Source organism: Cavia porcellus, unplaced genomic scaffold (assembly GCF_034190915.1).
Source record: "Cavia porcellus strain 051 isolate PalLab524CR breed Dunkin Hartley unplaced genomic scaffold, mCavPor4.1 scaffold_16, whole genome shotgun sequence".
Lineage (NCBI taxonomy): Eukaryota > Metazoa > Chordata > Mammalia > Rodentia > Caviidae > Cavia > Cavia porcellus.
The window spans coordinates 7168951-7185864 of record NW_026947499.1 but is presented as its reverse complement, the minus strand read 5'-3'; the positions used below and the strand labels follow the sequence as shown (position 1 = coordinate 7185864).

General features: G+C 52.3%; 1 protein-coding gene and 1 long non-coding RNA gene across 12 annotated transcripts in view; one reads left to right on the top strand and one right to left on the bottom strand.

The window, feature by feature from the left end:
* The window catches only part of Pitpnm2 (phosphatidylinositol transfer protein membrane associated 2), a 128994-nt gene that overhangs the window by 59167 nt on the left and 52913 nt on the right, over positions 1 to 16914 (bottom strand). The window contains exon 1 of one of the 11 annotated variants that reach the window (XM_013144758.3): positions 7722 to 8023. The exons of 8 other annotated variants lie outside the window; for them this stretch is intronic. The gene's annotated coding sequence lies outside the window, so the exon portion shown is untranslated. Of the gene's footprint in view, positions 1 to 4755; positions 4775 to 5628; positions 5841 to 7721; positions 8024 to 16914 lie in introns of those variants that run through there. 2 more of the 11 variants (XM_013144757.3, XM_063225522.1) reach the window with 2 other exon arrangements.
* On the top strand, positions 5897 to 13231 carry LOC134470610 (uncharacterized). The gene is made up of 3 exons (XR_010039608.1): positions 5897 to 7742; positions 8931 to 9098; positions 12349 to 13231. It is a non-coding gene; the product is annotated as an uncharacterized LOC134470610 (long non-coding RNA).

Here is a 16914-nt window from a genome sequence, read left to right as displayed (position 1 = left end):
GCTTTAGGACTAAGACTCACGGTCTCTCCCTGAGATCCAGCAGTGCAGGACTGCAGACAGCTTTGGCAGTGAGCTCCCTTCCTGCCACCACCCCTACTCGGGACAGGCCTGGCAAAGGCCTGAGTGTGGGGCAAGGCTCAGGTAGCTCCAGGATGGCTCAGTCCAGCACTACTACCACAGAGGTTGAGCCACTTTAGAAACACTAGGAAGCTAGGTTCACATGCAGATTCCTGGCTCTCAATCTGAGGCCTAGGAATCTGTATTCCATAGCATTATGAGGAAGCTCACTGGAGGAGGACAAGGGGCCTGGCACAACCTCCATGTATTGACGGCAGTGTGGAGACAGGAAGGGCTTGGGCAAGGCTGGATCTAGTCTCCCCAGGCCTGGCCACAGTGTCTGCAAGCCCAGAGTCCTCCGTGCTCACAGAGCCCACTGCCCAGGCCAAGCTTCCTCCAGGACGCTCTCCCCCACCTTGGCACCCTGCGCCAGCTCTGCATCTGGCCCTATCAGACCTTCCAGGGGCTGCAGGTTCGCCTTTGAGCTCAGACCCTGTGCCTTCTTCAAAGTGGTTTCCCCAGGGCTCAGCCAGCACAGTTGCTCAGTTAAAGAAAGTGCCTGGCAAATATTTGTTAGGTGAATGGTCTCAATTCCAAACTTGGTCCTTGAGTGGATATCTGACCTTGTGCAGGTTCCTCAACTCCCACGCCCCTGTGTGGGACAGATTCTCGTTATACACCCTAACTGCATCCCAGGCCACAGTGACAATCACCCAACAGCCCATGTACCATGCTTGGGGAGCTGCAAGGCGACAGCAAGACCATAGCTCTCTCTATACACTGGGACCCCACAGCAAAAGCCTCTTCTCGAGGGACTGGCTCAGACCCCAGAATGCCAGGGCGGGGCAGTAAGCCTCTGGAGCCTCTGTAGGGAAAGAGACGTAGGAGACAGCCAGGGTGAGAGATGGCCAAACCCTGGCACTGCCCAGCATGGTTCTCTGCTTTTGGGGGCTCCTACTGTGGGCCCTGAATGCAATCAGGCTTCAGACAGGAGGTCGCAAGGCCCTGGATGCTGGAGTAGCTGCCTGGGCCCGTTTCCAACTCTTAGGGAGGGGCCTGAGCTGGGCCACTGCAGGGCCAGCCACTGTCACTGGTACCTTGAGACTCCTGACAGGCACTCATGTGGGTGTGGGCAGCAAGGAAGGCCTGTCCCCCAGAGAGAGGCCTCCTGGAGCATGCTTAAGGACCATGCTTATGGGAGCCTGGGAGCAAATACATCCCTTCTGCTGACCACCAGGGGTTTGCAACCTGCTAAGCCTGGAAATGGCCCCTGGTGGGGTACTCTTCAGTGACTACTTCCTCAGGCCAGGCAGGACTGGCTCACACAGACCTCTGTCAAGGAGGGCTTGGGAAGCTCAGCTCTGAATCCCCACACCAAGCACCTTTTAAATTACCCAGGAGACCAACTGGCTCTTCCTCCAGGCTGGCTAGGGTGGCTTCTCAGGCCCCAGCATCAGCACACTCCTTCTGTATCTGCCCAGCCCACATGCAAGGAAAACACCAGGATCTAGGTGTTCAGGAAGGCCCTGTTGGGACCCTGCACAATGTTTTCTCACCTGTCTGGCTTCATCTGGGACCTTCACACTGACTCATCCAGGGAGTAATGGGCAGGAGCAGGCCAATTTCTCCGGCTCAGGGAGAGCAGAGGGCTGCAGGCAGCAGAAAGGGATAGCTAGCTTGGCTCTTCATCTCCAGCTACTGGCTGGTGATGAATTCTGGTTCTGCCCTCATTCTGGGTCCAGGAATGACCCCACACACACTCAAGGTCCAGCAGAGAGACACAGAACTTCCCCCTGGGATGTGGGATGTGGGATGTGGGATGTGGGATGGACAGGGAGGGACCTGAAAGCTGGGGGACCCTCTGTTGCCAGTGGTTGGTGGACATGGACTCCTCTGGGCTGCCGGCCTGGCCCTGATCCTAGGACAAGCTGTAGTCCAGGACGGTCATTTGGAGAGGAAGGAGCTCGATGAAGCCCTCAGGGACCCCACACCCAGCCTCTGAGCAGGGCGAGGTGCTGTCTCAGCGTCTCACATGCACAAGCGAGAGTGGGCATGATGGCTCTGTGCTGTACAACAGGAGACTGAGGTGCAGCGGGACCCAGAGGCTCCCATGGTCACACAGCCAGGACTCAAACGTGGGTCTGTGTGGCTGCCATGTTTTGCTCCTCCTACGCCCTAAGGGAAGTCCCTACCTGATACTGTCCAATCCTGGACCTCTGCATCCCAGGACCCAGCCTAGAGAGAGGACTCCAGCCTGCTTAGCAGCAGGGTCCAAGCAAGCAAATGAAATCGGGTGGTGAGAGTGTTTCAAAATTAACTGTGCTCACTCCCTGTCCGCATGGCCTTGACAGAGCCTGTTCACAGCCACAGGCTGCGATCAAGGTGTGCCCACACCTAGGAGGCTGTGAAGTGTTTCACAAGAGCACAGGAGGCCAGCAAAGCAAGGGCACTGACACGGAACAAAGTGTGCTGCAGACACTGTCCCTTTTGTTCTTCTCCCTCTCCTGAGGGCACCCGGCTGAGTAACCCTGCTGTGTAAACCAGGAAACTGAGGCCCAGAGAGGCAGGGGGATTCTCCAGGATCTCAAAACCAGAGCAAGAGCAGAACAGGCATAAGTCTCCTGACATGCTTTCTGCCCTCCCTTCTGCTCCTGACCACAGCTCAGCTTTGGGAGAGGTGCTAAGGACCTGGTGAGGAAAGTTCTTGTTGCTACAGCAACAGAATAGTGAAACTGAGGCACAGAGTGGGTACTGCTGCAAAGATGGACAGGTTAAGGCTGGCAAACATCTCCCTCCTGCCCTCTTCCAAGATACAACACCGGCCCTCTGCAGGGTGACGGTGTGCTCAGGCCCCTGGTTCCTTCATTGCCAAGCTTGACTTTGTCAGGGAGAGAGCAGAGGCTTGCAGAGGCCCCTGCGAAAAGGCAGAAATCTCAGACTCTCAGACTTGGGGGCCAGTGCTCCATCTGCACAGCTGTCAAGGTCTGTGGCTGCACATTTATCTCTAAGGGGCTCTCGGAACCATCAGAGAAGACCACAAAATTCCCCTAACAAGGGAGCCTGTGACTGCATGGTGGACCCAAAAAAAACCAGCGTCCAAGCCAGAAACCAACGTAAGGTCCACCTGCCTCTCACAGTGGGCTCTGGAAGGGGAGGCTCTGGCCACCAAGAAGGGCCCTCGGGCAGGCGTCCAGCCCTGAATGTTGAGCCCAGATAGGGATGTAGGAAGGAGCCTGAACTCAAAGAGCCTGTGTCTAGCGAAAGCCCTGTTTTGGGAGTCTGGCTAATGACCTAAAAGATGTGGTGCTCCCTGTCCTCACTAGGCTGTGCCACCATCAGCCTCCTGGGGATGGAGCTTTGGTTTTATACATTTGGTTTCTCATGGAGTTCTCAAAGTACAAATCTTCCTCTGTTATGACAGTGTTCTGTCCGCCTTTCAGTACAAGCCCTAAATACTTAAGGCTGTTTTTTTAATTATGTTTTGCAACCTTTTTATAAGTTTGCAAAACGTAATAACCCGTGCATTCCTCTTCTGAGAATGCTAACTGTTTACCTTTTGCCCTTTCTCCCTCTATGCACATCTGTATGGGTGAATAACTGCCTTGGCCTGTTAAGGGGAAGTTATCAGGGTGTTTTGTCTGTTACAGCCCTGCCTACCGCCTCTACCACTGCCAGTGCACGTAATTTCTTTCAAGCACCTCACACCTGTCCTGTGTGTGAGGTATGCAAAGCAGCCGAAGGTAACAGCATTCTGTTGCTCTCATGTTACAGAGGGGAAACTGAGGCACGGGTCCCTGCATGTGCATTGCCCCTTCTTACAAAGAACCACTGATGCCCAAGTCCTCAGCCAAAACAAACAGCGCCCACGATGCAGATCATCTTCTTAATGATGAGACAGAATGACTACAGCTTTAAAAAGAAAGAGCTGTGCTGTGCCCATAGCAGAGTTAAGAGTGGCTTGGGGTCTGGATGACCTGGATTGTCCTCCACAGAGCTGACTTATGTACTGCAGGTGGGAGCCACAGGCAGGGGTGGGTAGGATGAAGAGACTCCTCTCTGCCTGCTCCTCCTAAGCCTGCTTTTGGGCTTCTTCCTTTCTGGGGTTTTTTTTTTTTTTTGGTCTTTTTTTTAATGCTAGGGATTGAATACAGGGCCTCATGCACACTAGGCAAGTGCTTTACTACGAAGCTAAGCTCCCAGCCCATGGTCTAAGTATGGACAATCTGGAGGGAACACACACACACACACACACACACACACACACACATACACAACGCCACATACAGACACATGCACACATATCACATACACAAAGCACACACACAAGTATACACACATATACACACACTTGCATACCTCCTTTACAGCACACCACACATACACATGCAAGACTTCTGCATACACACATTACATGCATCACATCCATATATTCACATCCACATCCAGGAACTCACACATGCATGTCATATACCCACATGCTCATGTACATGCTACACACATGCATACATAGCACATACATGCAGATATACGTGTACCCACAACACACATATGCATGTATATACCACAGACACACCCACACACGATACCCTCATGCATACAGCATCACACACTACATATTCACACACACTCTCACAATACACATTCACCTCAAACACACACATAACATGCATACACACCCAGCTTTACAGCTCAGCACACCTGAAGCTCAGCAGTCTCTCCTGGACAGCTTCCTTCCCTGGGGCTGAGACCCTCAGCAGGCTGGCACCTGGGGGCTTCCCCACAATCTGCAATACACAGGCAGTGCTGCACAGCATGGAGTAAGAAAGGGAGGATAGCAGGAGGGTGGCAGTGTTTCCTAGAAGGGACAAGGACAGTCACCTCACTCATGTGAGGCATGGAGCTGAAAAGAGACATGTAATGGTACCACTGTGAGAGCTGAGCCGTGCTGGGGCTGTTTACACGAGACGGAGGCAGCGCAAGCAGAATGGCTATTGTACACGCACTGCTGCTGGCAGAAGGGAGAGACGGACCTGTGTGTGTGTGTGTGTGTGTGTGTGTGTGTATATGTGTGTGTGTGGGCGTGCATGTGTCTACAAGGCATAGGCATCTGTGCATGTGTACATGTGTGTGTATATATGTAGGCACAAGCTGTGGGAGTATGTGTATGTGTGTGAGCATCACGGGGGTGTGAGCATGTGTGTGCATCTGTATTGTGTGTGCTCGGAGGAGTACAGGAGACCAGGGCAGAGTTTAACATTCATGAGCTTCCTTCTTCCTACACAGCCTGTCATTCGTGTAACACAATGACAGCCTGAGCACAGGGATGGGTGGGGACAGAGGCACAACCTCCTAGGCAGATGGGGTCCTGAGCCCCAGTCCCCTACCTGACTCAGATCTGCCTGTCTTGCCCTCACACAGCCTGGATGGTGGACCGAAGCACAGGGGAGAATAAACCGAACTTTCCCCCAGAGCTTTGGGGCTTGGTGAGGTCTGTCTAAACCACCAGCTTCCTGCTGGGCCTTTCCCAAATCCCAGAGCTTCTGTCAAATTAAAGAAGAAAGAACCACTCACCCCCTGAAAGTCAGCCAAGGCGGTGATTATCCCATTTTTCCTGGAATGAGCTTTCCGCACTTTGACCGGCTGGAGCCGTAGGCAGGCAGGGCTCCCACCTCTCCAAGCTGCTCTCACACCCTCTGCAGCTCCACACGGTGTGATGCTTTCAAGTAAGTCACCGCTACGTGCAATTACACTTCAGAGCATCCGCCGAGGAAGGACGCGGGAAGACAGGCGGGAGAGCACTCAGGGTCCCCCTGGGAGAGAGCGGCCGGGGGCGGGGGGGGGGGGGCGGTGGTGGGGAGGTGGCCTCTCTCCTCCTGAGTGGTGTTCTGGCCGCCCTTTCTGGAGCTGCTGCCCTAACACACACAGGAGTCGTGCTGGGAGCGAGTGAAGGACCCCAGGGTGGAGGAATCCCCGCCGCAGCGGCAGCAGTGTGGGTTCCCATGGAGGCTGAGCACAGAGAGGACTGAGTGCTGCATTCGAGAGCTGGCCTTTAACATGTCACATCACATTTTCCATTCGCAGGCAAACCAAAACCAAACCAACAGCACACAGCCTCCCACCCATCACACAATTCATAAACCCATCAGAATTCACAGCCGGCCAACCAACCAGAATCCAGATGCAGGTAAATGTCATTAAGAAGCCTGCACACCACCAGATGCCACGAGGGTCTTGGTGAGCCTCCAGTCCCAGAGCCGAGAAAAAGTGAGCCAGGGCTTCAGGGTCCATAAACACAAAAGCATTCCTCTCACCCTGCCCAACAGGACCGATCTGACTGCTCAAAGCGAAGCACCAAGGATTTAGGGCCTGTGATAGCGCTAAAGAAACAGGGTTGTGGGACACATGAGCACCCGAACACGGAACACATGGGGAGTCCTGTCTCGGGCTAACTTCAAGGCTCTGATTCTGTTATTAAAGCAATCTATCAAAGAGAATGCTGAAGCAAAAATAAAATCCAATCAGGTGGTCGTGAGCCTGACTTTATCAACACAGCACCATGTCTGTTTACGTTCTGCTGCTTACTTGGAGAATCACCTCTAGTCCCACCAGCCCCTGGGAATGCAGGCACATACCTGACCGGTGGGCCTTCTCTGCAGTCCACTCCCCAATCCACACATCTTTTGCAAAGTTAAGGATGGATTCCCTGATACCCAAACTTCGAAGCCCGCCTATGAGTCAGATGGAGCTACTCGGTGTATGCTTTCTATTTAAAGATCAGATGGGGCTTATGCTCCGATACCATTCAGACCCTAAGCTTCTAAGAACTGGGTGCTAAATCTGCTCTGTTCAGCCCTTACTTTCCATCCACACAGGAGATGTTCTTGTTGACAACCAGGGCTGCTTTTTTCCATCGCCAGCTGCACAGGAAGCAGGGGTAATGGGGAGCTGCCGGCCTCTTGGGCTGGGCTGCTACGGAGTCAACATCGCAGCTTCCTCTAAGAAAGATGTGTAGGGGACCTCTGAATGCCACTGCCGTGGTCAGGAAGGAGTGGCAAGGGCCGGACAGCTGTCCTGGGATCCTGTCTGAGCTACACTGTGCCAAGGGCCACTATGGGGGCTGCTGGAGACAGACACACAACACACCAGCAGGACGGTTCTACCTAACCAGTCAACCCAAGAGTCCCTCCACCATCTTCTCAGAAAGCCCAGTGGGACAGATGAGACATCCCCCACTGAACACCCATCATCAGAGGAGAAAGGATGGCCAGAGGGTGCCAGCCCAGAGCTGGGTCCTGCATACTGAGGGGCACATGCACGCCTCTAAATTTCCTCCCCTCCTCCTGGTTTGATCACACTCAAGGAAAGCAGCCTGCCTGTGCTCTGGAGCCATCCAGTGAAAGATGGAAGCGCAAAAGAGCTGTGTCCCCAAGCCCCGGAAGGCAGGAGCTGAGCTCCTCACAGACTCTTGAGAGGAGACGCCCACGTACCCAAAGTCTGCCCAGCCCTTGGGAGCTTGGGCAGGTCAGGCCAGGCCTCTCTCATCCTCTCCCCTCCATCCCAGTCCTCAGAGAGAAAGCAAGCAGCCTGTGTGATCAGATGGAGCCTTCCTTGCTAATAAACCCATCCTGAGGCTGTGACACATTTCAGAAGGAGCAGAAAATTACCTTTCAGAAAGCCAATGTGAGGTAAGGGGAAAGGGGACAAAGTATGAGAGCCAGGAGCCACGAGCTACCACCGCAGGCGCAGGAGCTGGCCCAGGGCTCGTCCAGCAGCCCTCATCCTTGCAGAGGTCCAGCCTCAGAGTGCTGCCCCCAGCCCACAGCGCTCCGGGCAGCCCATGCCTGGAGACACGGAGGGTGGGCACCAGCACGCAGTCCCTGGGCTGGCTGGACCGAGGAGCCACAGCGGGCAGGGCGGGCAGGGACGACCGAGGCAGGGAAGAAGGCAGGTCGGAGAGGAAGGGGTGGGGAGTGGAGCCGGAGGGCGGGAAGGAGGGAGAATTGATTCTGTCTCCTCCACTGGGACCACTGAGCTAAGTTGCCATGGAGAAAGGGGAGCTGCTGGCAGAGCTCGAGGCGGGCGGAGGAGCCATATGCCAGAGGGAAGGCGTCAGCAGAGAACCAATCCCACAGTTCTGCTGCTGCAGCAGCCTCCCCCAGCCAGACCTCTGGGCCCTGGGTGACAAGTCTGGGAGAATAACTGGCCGGACCCCCAGCAAAATCAGGCCCCAGCACTACCATCCCCAGGGAAGGGGAGGGGAGGGGAGGGGTGGAGTTTCCCCTGGCTCAGGAGGCTCCGGTGCTGACCCATCACATTCCCCCACCCACTGGCATGCTGCACTGATAGTCTCTGCCCAAGGCCACGATTGTGGGACCTCGGAGCACAGGCATCCTCAGCCTGGCCAACTCCTGGCCTGGTATCTGTGCCTAGGGAGCGCTGCTGGTCTACACCTGCCTCCCTGTTTCTAAAAATCAGTTGCCAGCTCCTGAGTCACACTTTCCCACCCTCAGGAAGAAGGGGATGCCCACCTACTGGACAGCTTCCGCGGTCCAGAGCCGCCCAGGCAGGAGGCAGAAAAGGGAGGCGGCTGGATGTGGGCTGGTAGAGGAGGGGTGCAGCACTCAGATATGAGGGGGTGCGGGGGGGGGGGGGAGTAGGAGCCCCCTGCTGGGCCTCAGTCTCTCTCCTGCAGGGCACAGGAGCAGGGCAAGGCGCTCAGTCTCGGGGCTTCTGTTTCTTACTATAAGGAGCTCTGGGCGCCGCAATGGTGTAGAGGCAGGGAAAGAAGAGGGAGTCCTTTCACGGGCTGTGGCCACCACAGCGGGCTGGACGCACAAGGCTGCACCCAGTGTCCTCCTTTCCTTCACTTACAGGGCCACAAGGCCTCAGGCCAAGGACCAGCAGCCTTGCCACTGTGACTCAGGACACAGGAGGGCGCCATTTTATTATGAAAGTGTTCACGTGTGTGGGGCAATCAGAAGAACACTACAAGGAGATCCACAGATACGACCTAATTTCCACGGCTTCCCTTTTTCACTATGGTAAAATACCAGCAACATAAACTTTATCATCTTAATCACTGTTTTTTTTCTTTGTACCAGGCATCGAACTCAGGACCTGGCACTTGCCAGGCAGGCGCTTATGCCGCTGAGCTACATCCCCAGCCCTAAGCATTCTCAACTGTGTGTGTCTGTGGCAGGAGGCACCAGCGCCTCTATCTAGTCCTGCAAGGAGACCCACTTCCCCTCTCCCTCCAGATTCTGACAACCACGAATCTACCCAGAGTAGTCACTCAGAGTACAAGACACAAACCAAAAAGATCCTTGCAAAACACAAACAGACAAAAACACAAAACTTTCTTTTCCATGATCTAAAATAACCAAGTAAATTCTGTTAGCGGAGTATGTAATGGAGGAAGCATTTGAACTTCTCTGTATTCCCATTTCTCTCTCTTCCACTGTGCTCTTTTTATCACATTCTTTATGTTTATATCTATTTTGCTTCTCATATAAAAGAACCCATGTGACAGTTGAGCTTATATGATTTATTTTACTTTTTTTTCTTAAAAAGTTGAGCATCATGATCAGGTTATTACATTGAAAAATCAACAGCCTTGGTGCAAAAACAAAACAAAAACAGTATATGTTAAAACCCTTTGTAGGAAAGCTTTACACTTTCCACAGAACGGAAACTAAAGTAACTGTTACACAGTCACAAACACAGCCCTGAGACTCTGGCCCATCCACATGAGGGCTGTCGAAGACACACCTGTGCAGTAGTGAGGCCCTGCCACTGCTGTTCAAGGCTGAGCTCACAATCTGCTGTGCCTTGTAGCCTCCCTGTCACTTCTGTGGCTGTCCTTGTCCACTAAGATTCGTCTCCTGACAGTATTAATCCCTTCTGCCACGCCATCACTACTGCTGTCACTGGAACTGCCACTGTCACCTCGATTTTGCTTGGCAAACTATTGGCCTCCACCACCACAGGGCCTGGATCTTCTGCCTCCCTTCATGGGTCCCAAATTTGATGACTGATTGTCGTAACTGCCAAAAATGATTGTTGATTTATTTTGTTTAACATGATGTTCTCAAATTGCATCCATTTACTCAACTTTTTCTTTATGGCAGCATAATATTCCATTGTGTATCAGTGCTACATTTTGTTTATCCATTCATCTGTCAACAGATATATATTGTTTCCAAGATCTAGTTATTATCAATTGTGCTCCTATAAACATGGGTGTGCATATATCCCTGAAATACGATGATTTTTAACTCTTCTGGGGAGAAGCCTCAGAAGGTGATAGCAAGGACAAATGGAATTTCTATTTTTAGTTTCTAAGGAAACTCCACTCAGATTTCCATGGTGGTTGCACTAGTTTGCCTTCCCATCAACAGTGTAGCAGAGCTCTTCTATATGTACAGCCTCACCAGCATTTGTTATTATTAGGGTTTTTTCTGACAGCCGTTCTTGAGCCAGGGACATAGCAAAGCACCTGCCTGGCAAGCACAAGGTCCTGAGTTCAATTCCCAGCACAAACAAACAAACAAACAAACAGCCATTCTTCCTGGGGTAAGATCAATGTAGCTTTAATTTGCATTTCTCTGATGATCACCAAGAATTGCATTTTTTTCATGTATTTATGGCATTTGCACTTCTTCTGAGAAGACTATTCATTTCAATTGCCCACTTTTTCGACTGGGTCTTTGGGGGGGTCTTCCTTGAGTTCTTTGTATTTTCTTGGTATCCGTGCTGGTATCTGTCCATGGAATAGCTGGCAAAACCTTTCCCCACTCTATCGACTATTTCTTCATTCTGTTGGTTTCCTTTGCTGTGCAGAAGCTTTTTAGTTTGATGTGATTCCATTTGTTGATTCCTGGTTGATTCCATTTGTTGATTTCTTATGCCACTAGGTTTCTGTTCAGAAAGCCCTTGCCTATCCCTATGTTTCCTCTAATTTTTGTTTTGTTTTGCTTTTTGAAACAGGGTCTCTATGTGGTTCAGGCTGGTCAAGAGCTCTCTGTGTAGCCAGATTGGGTCCTGAACTCGTGGTGATCTCCTGCCTGGGATTACAGACATGCTCCACCACACCCTTTCACTTTTAAAATGAGTTTTTCAACCAGGTGTGGGCACAGTTGGGAGACTGAGGCAGGAAGATCACTGTGGGTTTGAGGCCAGCCTAAGCTACACAATAAGTTCAAGGTAGCCTGAACTGCAATGTGAGATCTTGTCTCAAAAAAAGAAAAAATTCACTTGAACAACTATTTCTAAGATAACAATATGTAATCTATTAACTAGTGATTTCCTACTGTTTATTTTTTCTGAAATTCTATGTAACTTGTACCATTTTTCAGGTTTTTTTTTTTTCTCCTTAAAAAAAAAAAAAAGAAAGAAAGAAAAAATTCTTTACCTAGTATATAAAACAAAGCAAAGCAAAAACAAAAACCTGAAATTTACGGATGGGAAAACAAAAAGAACAAAAGAAAAAAAATGGAAACAACAAACAAAACTAAAGTAAAATGAGTTTCAGAGCCCTGGGACGGTCCCTGACGTGCCTCTCTCAGAGTATTTAGTCTCTAAGCTATAGACCCCTGAGGGCTCAGATTAGATGCTGCCCAGGCCAGTCTTTCCTGATGGGTGCCATCCAGGAGCCTTCATCTGGCCCGGAACCCAAGGCACCAAGCTCAGGCCCTCAATTTAAGGCCGTGTGAGCCTGAACTCCAATGCTGTGTGGCACCCACGGGCTGTGTGGCCAGTCAGGGGCCCCACTCCAGCTTCAGCTTCTCCATCCACAAAGCAGACAATGATCTCCACCCAGGACAGGCTGCCCTACCCAACAAAACTTCCCCCATGACTGGCAGCTTCCCCACGTGTCCCACTGGGGTGGCTGCGGCTACCACCACCACCACCGGCCTCAGGAGACAGCAGAGCCCCTGAAATGCAACTACTGAATGTGGAGTGGAATTTTTTCACTGCATTTCACTTTAACTTACAACTGAAATCGGAATCACACAGAGCTAATGGTGATTGCCCCAGACCAGCAGCTCTGAGTGTGGAGAAGATGGCGACTCTGGGAGGGTCTCCCAGCCCTGGGTCGCTGTCCCTCCCACTCCCTCTCCTGACTTACCCTGCAGTGGCTGGCAGTGGGGCCAGAGGGCCCTCTAAAAGGACGGGGCGTGGGTGGCCCGTTTCTCAGGGAACCAAACAAGTGGCGGCTGGGGAGTGGACTGCTCAGACTCCATCATGACAAGGGTCTCTGAACCGAAGACCTTGCTCTCTGTCTTGTTCTAGAACCCCCTCCTCATCTCCCCCAGCAACTCCTGGAATGTCTGCACAGGGGCTGCGGATTGGAACCCCACCCCCACGTGGTGGCAGAAGGTCCTGGACCCAGGGTGGGTGGAGCTGCTCTCAAGGTCCCTGTGGTGTGGACAGGCTGCACCGGATGCAAGGCAGACTCTGCCCCAGGCTTCTTTCTCACTCTGCAAATGAAAGCCTCAGAAAAGGAAGTGTCCTTTCTAGGATCACACAGCAGGCAGTAACAGCACTGGGTCTAGTCCACCTTCGACCCTGACCTGGGTGGGGATGTGGGGCTTACATAAGCCTGCATCCTCCTGGGCCTACAGCAACATTCACCCATCTCCTGTCCCCAGCCATTTGAACATAGCTGGGGGCGGGGCGGGGCAGGGAAAAGTGATACTCAGGGGGTGATAAGGGGAATCCAGATAAACGAGACTGAAACACCTGACCATGAAACACAGCCAGCCCTCCATGCTCATGGTTTCCACATCCAAGGGTCCAATCTATCACAGATTCAAAGTATTCAGAAAAAAACTCTACTGAACAGGTGCAAGGCTTTTCTTTGTCATTATTCCCAAACAATACAATGTAACAGCCATTTATGTAGCCTTTCCATTGTTGTGGGTATTATGGGTAATCTAGAGCCGGCACAGGTTATACATAAATACCATATCATGTCACGCAAGAGGCATTCTGGCAGTGGCAGAACCAGTCCCCTCTGACACCAAGAGGGATGTCAAACACAAACTCCATCTGTGCTTGGCGCCCCTTCTCACGAGGGCCTTCCTTAAAACTTAACCGTGACCCCAGATCCTGCACTCCTTTGCCTTCCTTTTCTGTAGAGCACGAGTCCTTATCTAATATTCTATGTATGTTTCTTTCTTCGTCTCTTCATTGAAGTGCCGGCAGACACGTAGCATGACATTTGCCATCCTAGCCACTTTGAAGTGGACAGTTCCATGGCATTAGCTACATTCACTTTGCTGGGCAACCCTCACGGTAGTCTCAGGACTTAGCTTCCCTAACCAAAGCTGCCCTCACTGGACACAAACACTGCGCTCCCCAGCCTGGCCCCTCGCATCCACTGGTCCACTTTCTGCCACCTGTGGACACCTCACAGTACGATCGGCCTCTGTTCTTCTACACCTGGCTTCTTTCACTGCACATGCTTCCTCCTTCACCCATGCTGCAGCACGCTCTCTTTTTAAGCTGTCCGCCTCCCTGACTAGAACAGAGGCTCTGTGGGGGCACAACCTGGGGTGAGTGCATTCCCAGGCACTGAGCGAATCTTTGAATGATGGGATGGATGAGTGGATGGATGGATGCATTCTTGGGCAGATATACGAATGAATGGATGAATGAATATGTGGACATATGGATGAATGAATGGGTGGATGAACAGATGAGTGAATGAGTACAGAATCTACAGAGCCTGTACTTCATAGGTCTCTGCCTGGCCCAGAGTTATAACTGTCTTCCCCAGGATCCCCTGTAGACAAATTCCTGGCCCTGCCTTATTGCATAGCCCCTCACCCTGGAACCTTAGACCCACATCCTTATGGGGTGCCACATCCTTATGGAGTCCAGGCTTCTCTGCTTAGGGTGGTTTCCCTTGGATGTGGCTTGTCTAGGTAGCATTATTCAAAGGCAGGTAAGAGTCCCCAGAACCCAACAAAAGGTGTGCCTGGAAGTCTCACAGGGCAGCAGCCGCTAACACAGGGCAGCAGTGAGAATGCGGTGGCAGGAAGTACCTAAACACCGGATTCCGCCCACACAGCCCAAGGCCAGTGCCGGAAGGACAGCAGTCTGGTGGTGGACATTCAGTCCTGCTGGGGAGCTAGGCCACACCCTTGGCGGCTGTTTGCCTCTCACCTTCTCCACATCCTGCCTGGCTATTTATAGTCACCCTCTCTGAGAAAGCCGGTGCCCATTTTTCTGAGCTGGACGAACTTGGTAAACTAATGTCAGGTGGACCCCATATCAGCATCCAGCAAACCTGAGGGGAAGGCCGTACTAGGCCAGGCCAGCTGACCCCCAGGCTTCTGACAAGTGTCTCATGTCCTGCCAGACTTTGGGTGCCCATTGCGAGGGGTGTCCCAGGCCAGAGTAGTAGACTAATATCTGGGTGGACCTCGGTCAGGGAGGATGGTGACCCCAGAAGGACCCAGGTCTCCCCAGAGTTCTCTGCTTCAGAAAAAGCAGATAGATTGGGCCAGTGTAAAACAGCTGTACCTTTAAATTATTTGGCCCACTGATATGAAAACATGTGCACACTGAAGTTGTTTGCATCGTGGGTTATTTTTAGGGTGAACCCTGTTGCCTCCCCTTGGAACCGGATGAAGCCCCAGAGGCACGTAGTCCTTTTTTCCCAGATGGGGGTCCTCCTGCCTCCCTGGGAATGAGAACTTGCCTCTGGGATCTCAGGGACCCCCACCCCCACCAGAGCATTGCACCCACTTGGGCTGCTGGAGAGGGACTGGGCGCCAGGAGCTGGGGAGGTTTGCCACTGTGCAGAAGGTCCACTGCCACCTGGCCCTTGAGCAACCCCTCCACCCACCATGGCGTGGTGTGCTGGAGAGAAAGCTCCATCCACTGCCTCCACCCATGCCGGGCTCAACTGATGGAATATGTGGCTGACATATTTCCAGAACAGGCGGCAATTAAAGTAGATTTTCTCTTCTGCTCCCCCTCCCCAAAACAGGAATAAATCAGTTCTACCAATTTCCCAGCTAATGATTTCCTCCATTAAATTAAAAAGAAGAAAATGATTTTTTAAATGGATTACCAGCCTTGTGCTTTGAGAGACCACGTGACCTGTCAATTCCTCTTAAGTCCAGATACATCAACGCCCCTCAATTAATTTTTAATAAATTTTTAAAAACTCCATAGCTAAAAAGTGCTGCATAGCCCCAATCTCGCCCCTCCTTCACACAGCACATAAGGGTCCGCTCCAGCCTGGCTTTGGGAAGCTGGCTCAATTGACCAAAGGTAACCCTTGTGGACAAACCACTCGGGACTCCTTTTGTCTCTCTCAAACAGAAGCTTTCTTTCTCTCAATAAATATATTCTGCCTTTAAAAGACAAAACAAAACAAAAAAACAAACAAAGATAATCTTTGCAGTTGGTGCTGGAGAGCCATTTCACAGATGGGAAAAGGAGGGGCAGCAGATAGCAGGCACATTCACACCCAGAGGGCCAACTGAGCACACCACTGGGCATTACATGTGGTCTGGGGCTCTCTGTCTCCAGGTGCACCTCTCAGGGAAACTGCAAACAGGTAGCTGAGGAGTCTGAGCAGGGACAGTGAGTGTGATCACCATCTGCCATGGGCGAGGCGGGCAGGACAGGACGCCATTCACAGCCCATGTCTGTATCAGGCAAACCCATAGGAGACGAGCATGCAAGAGAGATTACCAGGGGGTGGGGGAGGCCAGGAGCTGTTGTTTAAATAGGTACAGCTTCTGCTTGGAAAATGGGAAGTCCTGCAAAAGAATGGGGTGACACTGCACAGCACCGTAAACACACGCACTGCCTAGCCTTGGGCACTGACCCAGGACAGCTGGTAAACTCTACACTATGGGGGTCTTACCGTATAACGAAACTATACCACAAAAACAAAGGTCGCGCCTCAAAGTGCTGTTCCAAGATACAGGAGTGGCTGACAAATCCACAGTGCCCGCAGCAGGACCACAGGACCCTCTGCAGTCTGCCCCAGTTCCCGGCAGGCAGGTTCCCACATAGGCTCAGGAGCTCCTGCATCCTCTTGTCACGTGAGAACCCAGGGAAGGCTCCTCATGTTAGCCAGTGCCATGCAGCCAGCATTCCACCATCCTGGTGGCCTGCTTGGTACCAAAGGGCAGGCAGGAGCTGAGAAGCTTGGGGAGGGGACACCTTTCCCAGAGGTGCCCCAGAGCCTCTGCACCTGCCTGGCCTGTCCCAGAACACACTTCCCCTGATGCTAAGGAGCTTGCTTCTCCCAGAGGTTTTCACAGAGCGCTCTGACCATCTAGTGTGAGAAACACCAGGGAAGGTGACTGGGCCCGAGAGAGGAGCCAAGAGCAAGAATAGGAAACCAAAAGCCTGCAGGCCAGGATGAGCCAACACCTTCCAGCCCCTCTGGTTGAGGGGAAGCGGCTCCAAGGAGGGCGGGAAGGTCCCACCTCCATCCCTTACCAGCTAGAGGGGTGGCCAAGCTCCTTCAACCCCAGAAACCTGTTTTCTCTTCTACAAATGAGTATGGGAAGAGTCCCTGTCTCATGGCTCTGTGGTGGACCCCAGGAGATGGTGCACTTTGTGTCCCCTGTGGACAAGTGGGAGCAGTAAGTGGGAGGCGAGTGTAACTTCTCACATGCAGGACGTTCCTCCAAGAGGGTCAGGGCAGCCACCTGAGAAAGCACCAAGGAGACCATGCAACAGGAATCACTTAAGGCTGCCCAGGGCAGTGTCTCGAGACTAGTATGGAAGAGGCAGGAGGAGGGAAGGCGCAACAAGGAGACTGCGGCAGGCAGGCAGAGGCAGGTCTCAGCCGTTTCCGCAGCCCTGCCATCCAGACTGCACATG